The sequence below is a fragment of the Schistocerca americana genome, chromosome 3 (assembly GCF_021461395.2).
Source record: "Schistocerca americana isolate TAMUIC-IGC-003095 chromosome 3, iqSchAmer2.1, whole genome shotgun sequence".
NCBI classification, from domain to species: domain Eukaryota; kingdom Metazoa; phylum Arthropoda; class Insecta; order Orthoptera; family Acrididae; genus Schistocerca; species Schistocerca americana.
In genome coordinates this window covers 138,632,871-138,649,386 of record NC_060121.1, presented here as the reverse complement: position 1 = coordinate 138,649,386, position 16,516 = coordinate 138,632,871, and positions in this window count along the sequence as shown.

The following is a 16,516-nucleotide window of genomic DNA, read 5'->3' as shown; positions in this document are numbered from 1 at the left end:
GGCGCCGGCTTAACCGCTTTATTAGAAAGTGGGCGTGATGTGGGAGTCTGGTCTCCTTATCTCATGTGTGGGTCCAGGTAAAGCGGCGTCGGGCTGGCGCCCGGCTAATGTGGTTATTATAAGAACAGCGTACCCTGTGAGACTGGACGACGAATTTCTCCGGTTGTCGTGTTTCTTAGATGCCACGCCTCGCCAAAACGCCGCCCTCTAAATCGTTTTGTGGACAAAATGGAGCTTGTTTTCACTAGGAAGCTTCCCTGATCTTGTGGATGGCGCCAGGGGTTTGGCTGCATGACCTCCAGGCACTGTGTGCTGTTTTTTGGAGAACACAATGTGTACTGCACTGCAGTGATTGGTTGAGGAAGATCGGGTCTCCTTGCTAGAAAATATGATTGGAATAGTAACCGCTGCCTGGCCAGGATAGGTTTGTTCAAGAACAGCGACAGGGAGTGGGGGGGGGGGGGGGGGGATGGCTGTTTTTCGGAAGGTTTTGAACAACGGTAGAGGCGAGGAGTAGAGTCGCTAGAGCTCTCCCGTTTCTACGGAGAGAGCAGTTAGTTGCAAACATGTCCGGACACCCGGGCGAAACTTTATATTTTCGCGGACGTGAGACAATCACCGGCGGACGTGGTGTCATCTCCCACGGTACAACGCGCCACCGAACCTAGCAGCTTCGGCAGCGCACGCACGCAGACGACAGCATCTCGTCTTTCACCAGCCACATCGGTAATGTTGCGCAGCTTCGGTAAATTCAGCAGCTTATTAATCGTTTTCGCGGCCATCTCTTTTTTTATAGTGGCCTTGTACCCGTGGTAGTCACTCCCGGTGTCCATTGCATGCTTAACTATAATCTGATGCGAGAGAACAATCAGTGGAACGATACAGAAGAGGGTGCTTGACTAGATTGGCATTCTTCCACTCACAGAAGCCAGTCTCATCTACACGTAAATTCCAGATAGGTTCCCCAAGTCTATTGCCAGCCAACTGTGATAAACCTTTTGCATTTCCTTTATGTTTTCGTCTTCCTTAAAGGCAAAGAGACAAGATGAAGCGGTAGCCCATCATAGAGCCTATGCCTACCGTCATGTATTTTTTGACTTTCAGTTAAACAGAGGATTTTTTTCTGGTACCGGTAGGAGGAAGGAGGGATTCGCGCTCAGCTAGTGAAAGAGTGAGAAGCACGTCAATTTTTTAGCGAGTAATTGTAGACCGCCATTTTGGGGTCGCTATGAATAAGTGAGGAGTGTGGATTTCATATGTGCACCGTTTAGAAAAATACAGTATTGTTTTATTAACAGAAAGGACGTGTGAGTTGTTATTTCAAATAGTACAATAATTACAATAACTGAAGCCCACCTGTGTACTTTGGAAAATTACGAAGATCCGATGAGCTTAATAGGAACACGGTCAAGACTTCAAAGGTGAACGCGGCGACCAAACGTAGTATTATAAAGAATGGTAAGCACAAATCTACAGCGGAGAAAGAAACTACTCCGCCCTGCAAAATAATATGAACTAATACGGACTTATTTCCAGGCATAGCTCAGCTTATTGTGCTTGTCATTCACGCCGAAAAATTAATCTCATTAATTCAATACATTTTCAAAAGCCACGCATTTTATTATCATCTATTCCATTATTTTATTATACTATACAACCTGAGTTCGTGTTAATGAAATGTTATACAGATGAAGTTTCTGTTTATATGTTTGTTCTCTCTTGACCTTGATATTAGTTAATAAATCTCTTTGTGACACCATAGGTCCTTGTTAACAATTTTTCAACGACACCCATTCTCATTCCCTATCATGTCATTTATTTTGTTGCGGGTTTGGAGGAATTAATTTTATGTCGTTAGTCATGTCAGGGGTGACCCACACAGGGGCCACTATTTAACGAATGTCATATTCCTTGCGCTGTTCATAAATATATCACTTCTTGGATGGTTATGGCTTTTTAGTCGTTTGGCAGATGGAGAACGGCCGCCACCATTGGCTAGCTTGAAATTTTGTCTGTCCAATTTCAAAATCCCTGTTTCTGTTTTGCTATCCTTGCGGCCCATGATTCAAACCCGAGTTGTAACAGACACATAGTCTCAAAAATTTCTTCCACAAATTAAGGCCTAGATTTGACACTAGCACACTTCCTTTGGTGAAGTATAGTCTATTTACCTGCAGTACTCTGCCTTGTGCGGTGTAGACGGCATCTTGGTCGACCGCACCCAGCGTGCCTTGCCCAGTTACACGAGAGGCAGCACTTTTAAACTCCCACCAGCATGCCACTGGACAAGTTTGCTCTTCCTTCACTCACCATTCTCCGAGCGGTGGTGCCTAACAAACATGTCACCAGAGGACGCTGAGTTGACAGGACCTCACGGCCTTCAACTCCGATTGGCTGGCACGACATTTCAAGCAATCACACTCAGAGCTTTGCCCCTGCTTACCCAGATACTGTGTATCTACAGACGTAACATTGATGTAGAATACTGCAGTGAGGACAGTACACTGACATAGCATGACGCTACAAACCTTTCAGTGAGTTATACACTGAGGTAGCAAAAGTCATGGGATATCTACTAATATCGTGTCAGGCCCCCTATTGCCTGGTGTAGTGCAGTAACTCGACTTGGGGTGGACTCACCAAATCGCTTTACGTCCCCTGCAGAAATATTGAGCCATATACGTCTGCAGCTGTCCATAATTATGACCCCTCGATTATGTCACATATATGTTCGACAGGATTCATGTCAGGTTACGTCGATGGCCAAATCATTCGCCCAAACTGTCCAAAATGTTCTTCAAACCAGTTGTAAACAACTGTGGCCCAGTGACACGGTGCATTGTCGGCTACAAAAATGCAAGCATTGTTTTGTAACATGAAGTCCATGAATGGCTGTAAATGGTCTTCAGATAGTCGTACATAAACATTTCCAGTCAATGACAAGTTCTGCTCGACCAGAGGGTCCAGTCCATTCCGTGTAGACACAGCTCACACCATTATGGAGCCCCCACCAGCTTGCACAGCGCCTTGCTGACAACTTGTGTTCATGGTTTCGAGGGGTTTGTGTCATGCTCGAACCGTGCTGTCAGTTCTTACCAGCTGAAATCAGGACTGATCTCACCACGCCAGGGTTTTCCAGTCATGTAGGGTCAAACCAATATGGTCACAAGCACAGGAGAGGTGCTGTGGGCAAAGCCTCTCACATTGGTCATCTGCTACCATAGGCTCCAAATTTCGATGCACTCTCCTAACAGACACGTTCGTCGTATAGCTCGCATTGATTTATGTGCTTATTTCAAGCAGTGTTGTTTGTTAGCGGTGTCAACTCTACGCAAACGCTGCTGCTGTCGATTGTTAAGTGTATGACATCGAACACTGCGTTGTCGATAGAGAGAGGCAATGCAGAAATTTGATATTCTCAGCACATTCTTGACACTGTGGATCTGAATTCACTAACTACCATTCCACATTTAAAAACCATTAATTCCCATCCCACGGCCATAATTACACCAGAATACTTTTCACTTGTATCACCTGAATACAAATAACAGCTCCAGTAATGCACTTCCCTTTTATATGTTGTGTAAAAGATATTATCACCGTCTGTATGTGTATCACTATCCCATCACTTTTGTTACCTCAAAATATACGTGGTTCAGCATTCAAGACTGTTTGTTACACTCAAGGACCTTACTCTCTTTGCATGTAACTCCACACAACAAAAGACCTTATAATACTTCAAAGTTATGTATATTTCAATTATTAAGTACATCTATTACAAATAAACTTATCAATGGGTTAACTTTTCTGTATGTCTGATTGTGTTTATTGGCCACCTCAACTACCAACACATCAATCAACTGGCGACAAGCGTGATTTTTTTTCCTTCAACTGGTGATGAGTCTGTTTTTGCTGTAACAGTGACGAGCATACAGTAACTTTTTTTTTCATCCTGTATGGAACTCATCTATGTTTCAAATGTTTTTAATTTGTGTATGCAATGGAAACTTCTTGGCAGCACTTCCTCACTGCACTTATTCGGTGTCAGATCCAAGAAATTATCTCGTTGCTCACTACTCTTGGCACATTCATGGAAGCACAAAAACCTCAGCAAAGCACGACGACTCAAGCACAAAATGCCAGTGGCCACAGGTACACAGACTCCTACACTCTTTGGCTCTTTTGTTGCACAAGAAAAATGGGCAGAATAGCCGTGCGGGATTAGCCAAGCGGTCTAAGGCGCTGCGGTCATGGACTGTGCGGCTGGTCCCGACGGATGTTCGAGTCCTCATTCGTGCATGGGTGTGTGTGTTTGTCCTTAGGATAATTTAGGTTAAGTAGTGTGTAAGCTTAGGGGCTGGTGACCTTAGCAGTTAAGTTCCATAAGATTTCACACACATTTGAACATTTTTTTTTTTTTTTTTTTTTTGGACAGAATATTGCCATCAACTAGAAAAGCAGTTTCAAGCCTACAATGTATCAGGTGAATCACAACGCTCTTTCTTTTTTTGTTGGATAGGAGCGCATATTTTCCAATGTTGTAGGAATCTGTTCCCTCAGAACTTTAAACACTAGCATACAAAGACATTATACGAGCATTAGACGACTACTTCGAAGCTCAGATTCATGAAGCTGCTGCTCGTTACAACTTTTCTCATGCGCGTTGTCGTAAATCTCACTGTTACGAGAAATGGATTGCTGAACTCAAGATTATGACTAGGAACTGCAAATGTATCTGCACTTGTGAAGTTTCAGTTCAAAAAGAAATCATTTGTGTTGCCACCACTCGAAACCTTGCTGAGAATATAAGAATTATGGTCTGAGATTATAAAGCATCAAAATCCCGCTCTCAACAATGGCCTTAAAGTAACCAAAGCTCAAGAAGTTCAAGACTTCGCTGAACATAACACTTTCGCTGCCATGCGGCATAGGGGACTGTTGTCGCCCCAGGCCAAAAAAGCAAAAAATATTTATTTCTAACCACATATTGAATAAGTTCTAATGTTGTGAAGTGCACCTCGAAGGTATGAAAGCTCGAAATGCTTCAAAAGAGGGCTTAAATTGTGAGGTAGCCAGCGACCTCATGGCCTACTAGAAGTGAAGCCCAGCTTCAAAGAGGTTGTCATTATGAGCCGTGAGGACGCCAGCTACCTCAATCTCTTACAGGATGTGATTAACAGACAGGATATAATTTATATAAAAATGCATCCAATTGACTGTTATTTATTAGGTTATGTAATAAACAGTAAACAAACATAGGAACAACAATTGTTTTTCTTACAATTTGCGTATTTTTGAAGAAAAGGAAATGCAAACAAATTCATGACATTCCTTACAGACTGTGGTTGTTTTTGCTACAAGTTTCTGCGCTTCATTTCTTCAATTACCTCTTCAAATCTTTAAGTGGCAACTTCTGCACCTCTTCCAGATTTTTATATTTCGCTTGTGTCTCTGCATGCTCTCTATTAGGGTATGGCTCTTGAAACTTTTAGAAGGTTGATTTGGAGTCGGTGTATTGATGTTCTTCTCCGAGAAGCTCACGAGTATTTCCTCCCTAAAATTCTTTATATGAATATTTGTCTCGGTAAATATTTCTTACAAAATGTGAGCATTTGCTACTGCTGCGTTGAACATAATTTCAAACGCCACTTTACGGTACTATCTTGTTGTTTTCCTCAAAAGAATATTCTTAAGAATTTATTTTATTTACTAGCGATTCAACAAGAACATTAACACATTTAATCATACTATGTAAGCATGGAAGTAGTTGCCAGGGAGTAACTGATGAAATCATAACCAAATTCCTTTTAACAAATGGGAATTTTATTCACTTCAATAGTGCTACAAGCATTTTTTAAAAGAAACAGACTTAAAATTATAATCAGAAAACACCCTCTAAATATCAAAGTTACAATTTATTCAGAGGCAGAAAGAAACAAGCTTTAACTGTATGAGCTTTCGGGCAGAGAACCTTCCCGCTCCCTTTTGACACGGCCGTAATTATGACTGCTCACAACAGCCTCTGAAAGACTACACTGGTACAAATCTGCAACACACCAGATAACTTTAAACTAAGAGTTTTAACAATTTACATAAGCACACAAACAGTGCACCCCCCCCCCCCCCCACAGGAGGGATGGAAATGGTACAAAACACTAACAATTAAAATATTAACCTTGCAACTCGATTTTAACGGTGAAAGGGTGGCAACTTTACATACTAAAATGATCATTTAAATAAAAGCCCATGAAATGCAATCATATATAAAATTCTACAAGGTTGGCCATATAATAGTTAAGATGCTCTACAGTACACAGATCCTGCCTCTCAAGATCATAGGCAATAATATCAAAGTTTCCAAAGATCAAAACATATTCCAGGTATTAGGCCGTTACACTCCAAGCAATAAATTCGTTAACACACCAAATCCGACAAACACTACAGAGGCAGCTACTAACGTACGGTGGATTGATAGGGAGATTACCGAACAACCCGAACCGCAGGTTGCTCTAACCCACCCCTACTCCACAATGGAAAAACAGACCACCCGATTTATAAACAACCACCTTCTCGCAAGTGGGCAAACAGAGAAGAATGGTGGGACGACCCCAAAGCAAAACGGCTGGTGACCTCACCAAGAACACAAGTAGAATTTAACAAGAGTAAATCAAACGATATATCAGCAATCACTTAACTTCTAATAAGCTGCGATTTCTCGGGAAGACCTGTCGCAGCACCCCCGAACCGCTCTCCCGACCCGTCCGCTGCCAGCTGCTTCAACGGACGCAGGAAGGCGCGCCGATCTCCCGTCTCACGGCGTCACAACTCGCACCAGTCAGACTGATGTCGTGGGTTGACTCCTGTTGCTCTCGTGTCGACCGCGAAGTCACTACCCCTCACTATACGCCGCGGCCCACTGGACTCACGTGGCGACCTCACATGCGCCGACGCTCAAGACGGACAAGTCATCTTGTGTCTCAGTGCGGGACCGACCAACCGATCGATCCAACCGCCAATGACCATTGCCTGAGCAAACTCGAGCAGACTGGCGGCCTAACACGCAGACTCAGATCCAGCAACTAAGCCCCAAGCGGGCGACCACTCGCTGAGTTCTCTTACTGGCAGAGTGGAAAAACTCTCATTTTGCCGGCTTTAAAGGTTGATCCGAATGACAGACAGACACTAGCTGCCTCACAAATGCAGACGAGAGACTGACCCAGACTGACCGACTGGCAAGCTCATATCGCCCCTTAAATGCAGGTGAACAGGCAACCTTTCCCCTTTCCCACCAGAGGGAGACACCAGCGGCGCCACCGCCAGAAACGGAGGACGACTGCCTCACACTACGCGCTGCGGCGCGCTCTTCAAAACAGCAATTTTTACCACGCCTCAAGTGGTGAAAAATTTGACATCTTGTCTGACACATTGAGTCCTTGCTTTGCCGCATTATAATCCAAAATGGCAGCAGGCTTAAATATTTTCTCTCCAGTTTTCTTGCTTTTCTTCCCAGTGGTTCGCATTTCGATGTCATGCTTAGTAGGGAGAAACATCACACCTCTTTTGTCTTGCCATTTTGCTACTACTATTCCATTAGACTTTCTTCCAGTCAGTTGGTCTTTTCTTATTTGTGACATTGTGGTGGTGGTGGGGGGGGGGGGGGGGGGCAAATGCTTTCTTTTTTTCCCTCAGTGCACCTACAAGGTTGGTATTGCTAAGCAGCAAATGCCTAACTAATAACACGCTTGTGTAATAATTGTCAGTAACAACGGCGCATTCCTTATCTACATATTTTTCCATTAGGCCTAAAACTACTTTTTCTGCAAGATTTTTACTGACATTGTACAGCCCTCCTGTGTAAACAATCATTCTCAGCGATAACCAGCTTGGTTACAAAGTTTGAATACCTAGATTCCATATCTATGGTTCTTGCTGGGGATGTAATGACGAAATAAAAGTCATCCGTGAAAGGACACCATCCACTCATCCACTGCTAACATCTCTGCCAGTTCATATTGCGAGCAAAATTTACTTTGGATCATATTAAGTTTTCAGATCTTGAATATACCATCACTGTTATCTGCAGACGTGTTGCCCTCGAAGTGGACGAATCTCAACAGCAGTTGAAATCGATTACAGGACACAGTTCTAGCAACTGGGTTATTCCTTAATGAACACCTGTACTCCAAGAGTTGGTAATATGTGGGTAGTGAACAAGCCGCATGTGCATAATCATGCCAAAGAACTGGCGTTTGTCTCCTTCCAAGCTGTTGCTCTTCCTTTACCATGGAGCTGAGCAGTAGACAAGAATTATACGGCATTTCTGTTTGTTTCAGTAACAATTAACGCTACAATACCTACCTCAATGAAAGTTCAGAAGATTAGTACTGGTTTCAGATCCTTCTGATTCTCGAGGTAATGTGGGTCATTATATTCAAAGGTTTCCACAAATCTGTATTGTACGTTCCTCAGGGAGCTACAGTCCACTTCGGCCTAGTTTTCATTTTCACTTATTTCTAGAAATTGAGGAGAAATAGGTCATGTAATGGGTGGCTCATTACCTTCTTCCAATTCCTTGTCACTTTCATTCTCAGATTCCAGTTGTTGCTTGGGTGAGGAAGTTTTGTTGCGTGCATAATCACCATCATTTGCGTCACTCAAATCACAAACATAACTCCCCATCAAGAGCATTGAGAATTTCTAACAGCTCTTCCTCTGTCAAGATATCAGACTTTTCTTTCCGTCTCTGTTCACCGGTAGAGGTTTGTATCTCCGCCACACTTCTTCGATGGCCTCTAGTTATACTGCGCCATTTACTGTACAACAGAGCGCAAAGTAACAGTATCAAAATACATTTAGTGTTAAGCAAGTCATTGCAGAATAATTCATAATGTGCCAAATAGTTACCCGACATATTCTTCAGTTTCTTAAACACTTACAGTCACTCTGCCACATGGTTATACAAGAGTATTTCTAAACAATTAAAACTAAACTATGAAAACGATGTATCAGAACCACGTCACACAGAAGGCAGGGTTTCACAAGAAAATTAATCTGTAATCTAACTGCACATACTATTACAATGTTACCTGTAAGGCCATTGAAAATACAGAATTGAGTTTTCTGCTAGCCCAACCTGTTTCAGAGTAGATTGTATGCAACTAAAGCTGATGGAGCCAGCATCCTCGCAGCCTATGACAAACCCACATCTAAGGTTGCCGGCGCTCTCATATCAGTGCTGCGACCTAGTGGCCACTGCATGTACTATTACAATATTGCTTCATAAGGCCACAGAAATGGCAGGTATGGGTTTCCTGCAAGATCAGCCTGTTCGAGAGTCAGTTGAATGCAATTAAAGCTGAGGGACGCAACGTCCTCATGGCCTGTGAGAAACCCACTTCTGAGGTTACTTGCACCAACATGGCAGCGAAAGTGTTAATGTGCCTGTCGTTGCATCTCTAACCACAGATAGCTCAAATCTGCCCCAGTTTCACAGGCATATAGTAACTGCTGCCACAGGCAACTGAGTAAACACACAATGCGGTATGCTCAGCCACTTCTTCAGCTTGCTCAAACATTCCACCATCATGCGTAACATTTTATGTAACCCATGACCATAAGAACTACTTTCTCTGCCATGAGTACTGCCCACGCTGCCACAACTCAGGACACAAAAGAGATGATGTGCATGAAAAAGAAATAAAATTAAATTCTGTTCCAAACAAGTCACGATTTGTGAAACAGTAAATAAATATATCTCAATCTGAGTGTATGAACTACTCCTGGCTATCCACACTGGCACCATGGACGAAAGCGATGCATTCGTACAGCAAAACACATGGTGCAGAACTTGGGTTCTCCTAAGCAGCTCTCCTCTATAGGCGTACAGCTAAATGCTTCGTCAGTCACAGCTCAAAGACAGTCTTCCGCAAGTCTGAACTGATTGTCATATTCAGAGGACAAACCACAAACTGTTTATGTCTTTGCAGATTTGCACTCAATCTGTACCATTTCAATTAGATACAGGTGCTTCAGTCATGAAAATTAATCAAAATATTTTTGAGTAACTGGAGCAACCCCAACTAAACAAATAATGCCTGCATCTCATGGCATACAATGGCAAAAGTATCTCCGTTCAAGGAACATGTGCAATGCAATCAACGTAAAGGAATACAACCACTCATACTCTTGCATCAGTGGCTTTCACAATAGCTCAGTCTCATTCTAATCCCAAAATTTTTTGGCATGGATGCTTTTGATTTATTTGGTTTAGATATTCAGTTATGTACATGCTACTGATACATAACTTTTCCCGTCAGTATTCATCAGTTGTATGAAAAATAAGGACATTTGTTCAATGGCACACTGGGACATGCAAACAATTTTCACATGTGACACTGAAAAACCAAACTTTTAACATTCTCGTACAATACTGCATTGCTTCTAAACTCAACAAATTAGTTATGAAACCCATTTCTGCAAGTTAATAATCATCTCCTCTTGTGATCACATGAAAAGGAAGGTCAGAATTCTTGCCAACTTTGAAGGTACAATTAACACTAATAACAGTGATGGTTTCCTTCTCATTTCCAAGTATTGATGAGCTTATGTGTTTGATTCCTTCCCACTTTCACTACACAGCTGTCATATAGAGTAACATGTTTACTGGACATGACAGATGTGTCAAACGTTACCAACTATTTTCACTGTCTAAGATCTGACAGCAATAACATACATGAAACACTGTGTACTTTGTTTTACACTGAAGCACCAAAGAAACTGGTATATACATGCATATTCAAATACAGAGATATGTAAACAGGCAGACTATGGCACTGCAATCAGCAATGCCTATATAAGACAACAAGTGTCTCGCACAGTTGTTAGGTTGGTTACTGCTGCTACAATAGCAGGTAATCAAAGTTTAAGTGAGTATGAACGTGGTGTTAAGTCGGCGCACGAGCGATGGGACACAGCATCTCCAAGGTAGCGATGAAGTGGGTATTTTCCCATACGGCCATTTCACAAGTGTACCGTAAATACCAGAAATTCAGTAGAACTCAAATCTCTGACATCGCTGCAGTTGGAAAGCGATCCTGCAAGAACGGGACCAATGGCAACTGAAGAGAATCGTTTAGTGTGACAGAAGTGCAGCCCTTCCGCAAATTGCTGCAGATTTAAGTGCTGGGCCATCAACAAGTGTCAGCATGCGAACCATTCAACGAAACATCATCGATATAGGCGTTCAAAGTCGGAGGCCCACTCGTGCACTGTCAATGACTGAACGACGCAAAGCTCATCCTTGTCATTTCCATGTATTGATGAGCTTATGTGACTGATTCCTTCACACTTTCACTACACAGTTGTCAATAGAGTAACCTGTTTACTGACATGACAGATGTGTCAAACGTTACCAACTATTGTCACTGCCTAAGATCTGACAGCAATAACATACACGAAACACTGTGTAGTACGTTTTACACTGAAGCACCAAAGAAACTGGTATATGCATGTGTCAATACTGACATTGGACTGTTGATGACTGGAAACATGTTGCCTGGTCAGACAATTCTCATTTCAAATTGTATCAAGCAGATGGACGTTTACAGATATGGAGACAACCTCATGAATCCATGGACCCTGCATGTCAGTAGGGGAATGTTCAAGCTGGTGGAGGCTCTGTAATGGTGTGGGGGGTGTGCAGCTGGAATGATATGGGACCCTTGATATGTTTAGATACTATTCTGTCAGGTGACACAGAAGCAAGCAACCTGTCTGATCACTTGCATCCATTGGTGTCCATTGTGCATTCTGACGGTCTTAGGCAATTCCAGCAGGACAATGCGACACCCTACACTTCCAGAATTTGCTCATGTGGCTCCAGGAACACCCTTCTGAGTTTAAATTCTTCCGCTGGCCACCAGAGTGCTCAGACATGAGCATTATTGAGCATATCTGGGATGCCTTGCAACATGCTGTTCAGAAGAGATCTCCACCCCCTCGTACTCTTATGTATTTATGGGAAACCCTGCAGGATTCATGGTGTCAAGTTCCTCCAGCACTACTTCAGACATTAGTCAAGTTCATGACATGTCATGTTGTGGCACTTCTGCATGCTCGTAGGGGCCCTCCATGATATAGGCATGTGTACCAGTTTCTTTATCTCTTCAGTGTATGACATATTTCAGATCCTATCGTATTAACTGACAAGCATATCATTGCTACAGGAGTACATGACATGCCGCTGAAGATGGTTTATAAACTCTAAAATTGATTTGGCAAATAAACCATTTCTAGTGCAGCTCATGGTCTATACTAGATGTCCTTTAATATTTACATAAATGCATCAGCATTCAAGACTATTTGCCACAATCAAGAACTTTATTCTCTTTGTTTATAATGGTGCCCCACAAAAGAACCTACAGCACATCAAAGTTACGTATATCTCAATTATTAACTCTATCTATTGTAAAAAAAAATCTTATTAATGCATTACCTTTTTGCTGTCCGTCTTTGTCCCTTCAACGCATGTGTTCCTGTTCCTATGCGTTTGGGCACTGATGACCATGCTGTTTAGCGCCCGAAAACCTCAAATCACACACACACACACACACACACACACACACACACACACACACTGTATATGTCTGGTTCTGTTTGTTGGCCACATCCACTACCAACACAACATTTCGTATCTCCATCCATAATGCAATACTTTGCTTTTAAGGCAGCAGAATTTCTTCACTTCATCTACTGCTTGATCCACCATTTTTAAAGATTTGATAATAAATATTGTTGCTACTCTCACTTGTAACGCTTTTCAGTTCTTTTTGCCTTTCTTTGCATTACTCTCAATCCATATTCTGTTCTCAGTAGACTGTTCATTTGTCACTTTCGCAAAAGACAGCAGTGCCATCAGTGAAGCTCAGCATGATTACCCTTTCAATACACAGTTTAACTCCACTTCCAGATACCTATTTTATTTCCTTTATTGCTTCCTTGATAAGCAGGCTCGAGCAGTACAAGGAGACAAACTGTATCCCCTATTTTCACTCTTTTTCAACCCAAGCACTTCCATAGTTTTCTTATTATTTTACGTATTGTCTTTCCCTGTACCATATACCTACAGAGGATGGACAAGAATGTGAAAACTCAAAAAAACACATTACCATGCCCAACATGGCATTCAAAGCAGCTTCCATAAGTCTCAAAATGGATAAATATATGTCCTGTATTGTTTTCAAAGGAACTTATAGCATTCTTAAAACAAAATAGTGGAAAGATTAGGTAATGATTATGGAGGTGGATAGCAAACACACATCCTTCTCTTCAAAGCAGACCACAAAGCCTCAATATTATTAACATCTGTTGGCTGCAGTGTCCCGGGGACATGTGATAACTCATCCTCATGCTCATAAACTTGTCCTTGACAATGCAAGCTGTGTGAACAGGGGCCCTGTCATTTTGGAACACAGTATCACCTTTGGGGAACAAGCGTTGTACCATGGGCTAGACCTGTTCAGTCAAAATGGTCATACAGTCCTTGACAGTAACACAACATTGCGGCTCACAGAATACTGTGATCTGCCTGCTCAAACCATCATCGAACCCTCTCCATGTTTGACTCTTGCGATATCAGTTCAACCAGAAGTTGGAAACAGGGTAAAACAAGACTTTTTTGATGAAGTGACTTTTTACATTGCTCCATAGTCAAGGATATATGGCTTCGGTACCAAGTTTTCCAGTTATGGGCCATTTGCATCACTAATGAGTGGTTTTGAGATTCCAGCACACGCTGCAATTCCGTACTTATGGAATTTCCTAATTGTTCTTTTGAAGTTGACAGGATTTGTGAAGTGGCATCCAGTTTTGCAGTCCCCTTATTTTTTGTCACCATCCTCTTTGATGACATTCTGTCATGATCACTCAACACACACTTTTTCCACATTGTGATTTAGCAGGTGATGTTTCTCCACTTTCCCTGTATGTGGTATAAATCATCAATATGTTGCCTCTTACAACATTAAAGATTTCAGCTACCTTGATTACAGAAGCACCCACAATATGAGCAGCAACAACTTGTACATGTTCTACTTCTCTTAGCTCCAACATAATGCATTCACAACACACACAACATTGTTCTGGTCATGACTTTCATTCTGTTGCAATATTTTTGTCCTATCTCTGCATTTTTATAGGAATTCAAAAGTTTATTCTGGTCCTATGAAAGTGTATTGATTTTTCAGAAGTCTTGTACTTATTATCAAGCCTAACATCAGAAGTGTTTCTTTGGTATCTTTACTTTTCCCAAAGCAAACTGATAATCTAAATGATCTTTTGTACACTATGTAGTCAGTAACTTTAACCATTTCACAGGGCATCGGAAGTATACTTGTCAACATTTTTTTTTCTTGTTTAAACTTGGGAAGTCATACAACTTCTGTACACTCCTGGCATCTAGTGAGTCTGCTGCAACAGCTGTAGTTTCTGTTTGTTGCAAAATTCACCGAAGTGACAAAAGTCATGTTGGAACTCCTTTTGCCCAGTGTAGTGCAGCAGCTTGATGTGGCATGGACTCAAGTCGTTAGTAGTCTCCTGCACAAATATTGAGCCATGCTGCCTCTACAGCCTTTCATAATTCCCAGTGTTGTCAGTCCAGGATTTTGTGCATGAACTGACCTCTCTATTACGTTTGAAATATTCTATGGGATTCATATCCAGCAATCTGGGTAACCAAACCATTTGCTCAAATTGTCCAGAATATTCTTCAAACCAATTGTAAATCATTGTGAACTGGTCACATGGCATATTGTCATCCATTAAAATTCCATTGTTTTTGGGAACATGAAGTCCATGAACGGCTGCAAATAGTATCCAAACAGCCATACATCAAGAGGTCCCAGACCATTCCATGAAGACGCAGCCCACACCATTATGGAGCCATTGTCAGCTTTCACAGTGCCTTGCTGACAACTTGGGTTCATAGTTTTGTGACGTGTTCCCCACACTCAAACTCTATGACCAGTTCTTACCAGCTGAAATCTGGACTCAACTGACCAGACCATGGTTTTCCAGTCATCTTGGGCAACTAATATGGTCATGAGCACTGGAGAGTGCTGCAAGCGATAACATGCTTTTAGCAAAGGCATTCACTCACGTCTACTGACATAGCCCATTAATACCACCACACTGTCGTAACAGATACATTCATCAGACAATCTCTGGTACCGCGCACTGCAAAACTTCAATCCGCGCCAGACGATGTGGACGTCTAAGACCCCTAGAGGTCTCTGCACCATCGCGCCGCAAGCCGTGACGACTCGCCTGCATTTAGTGTGAGGGCGCCACAGTGGAACACGTGGTCCCAGCGGCCAATAGCGGCGCCCTCGATCATGTATTTAAGCGCCTGCCTCTCACTCAGCCAGTCAGTCTAATTTTGCGTACGTCTCTGCACATATCGCCTCGCCTTAGACAGCGTATTTACTTTTGTGTTCTGTTTACGAGTGGACGTGATTGTCTAGTTAGGTTTTCTTGTGACTCTGTTATTTCGATCTTGTTGTTGTCGTAAGGTCCTTCATTGGATGTGTCCATCCTCTCCTGTTTGTGTTGTGGTTCGCGGGCCACTCCATGGGTCACGCCACACTTTCCGTCGTGTCAACCCCGCAACCGTTCTGGTCGCAGTTACCACACAATGGACATTGATTTCTGTGGTTATTTCACACAGAGCTGCTAGTCTGTTAGCACTGACAACTCTATGCAAATACTGCTGCTTTCAGTCGTTAAGTGAAGGCTGTTGGCCACTGTTTTGTCCGTGGTGCAAGGCAATGCTTGAAATGTAGTATTTTCAGCACACTCTTGACACTGTGAATCAGATTATTGAATCCTCTTAACGATTTCCAAAATGGAATGTCCCTGCGTCTAGTTTGAACTACCACTGCACACTCAAATTCTGTTAATTCCCATTGCGCAGACAATCATGTTGGAAACCTTATCACATGAACCACCTGAGTACAAATGACAGCTCCATCAATGCAGTGCTCTTTTATAGCTTGGGAACGCAACACTACCGCCATGTGTATATGTGCACATCACTATCCCATGACTTTTGTCATGTCAGTGTATAGCTTTTAGGGCCCTGCGAAGCAACAGCCAGCCAAATAACGTTGTTTTAAAGGTGTTTGGGAAGTAAGAGCAGGCAAACCACTGAAGTAGTGTCTCCATGGAGCATGGGAAGTATACTTAGCACAGAACTGATGTTTCTTTCGTGGACTTTTGGTAGCACACTTACCAATAACTTAATATTTTTACTATGTTCGCTGGAATATATCTTACCACTTCTAGATGTGCCTGACATCTTGTGGTAGTAAGCTGTACATGGTGCATAATAACTGCTAGGACAGTCAGTTTCTGTTTCTCGTGAAATCACTACGGTAGTCTGCTACAAAACTGAAGTGAGAAACACATTTACCACCCTAGTTTAACAAGTCATAACATGGCTGTGGGAAATATACATACCACC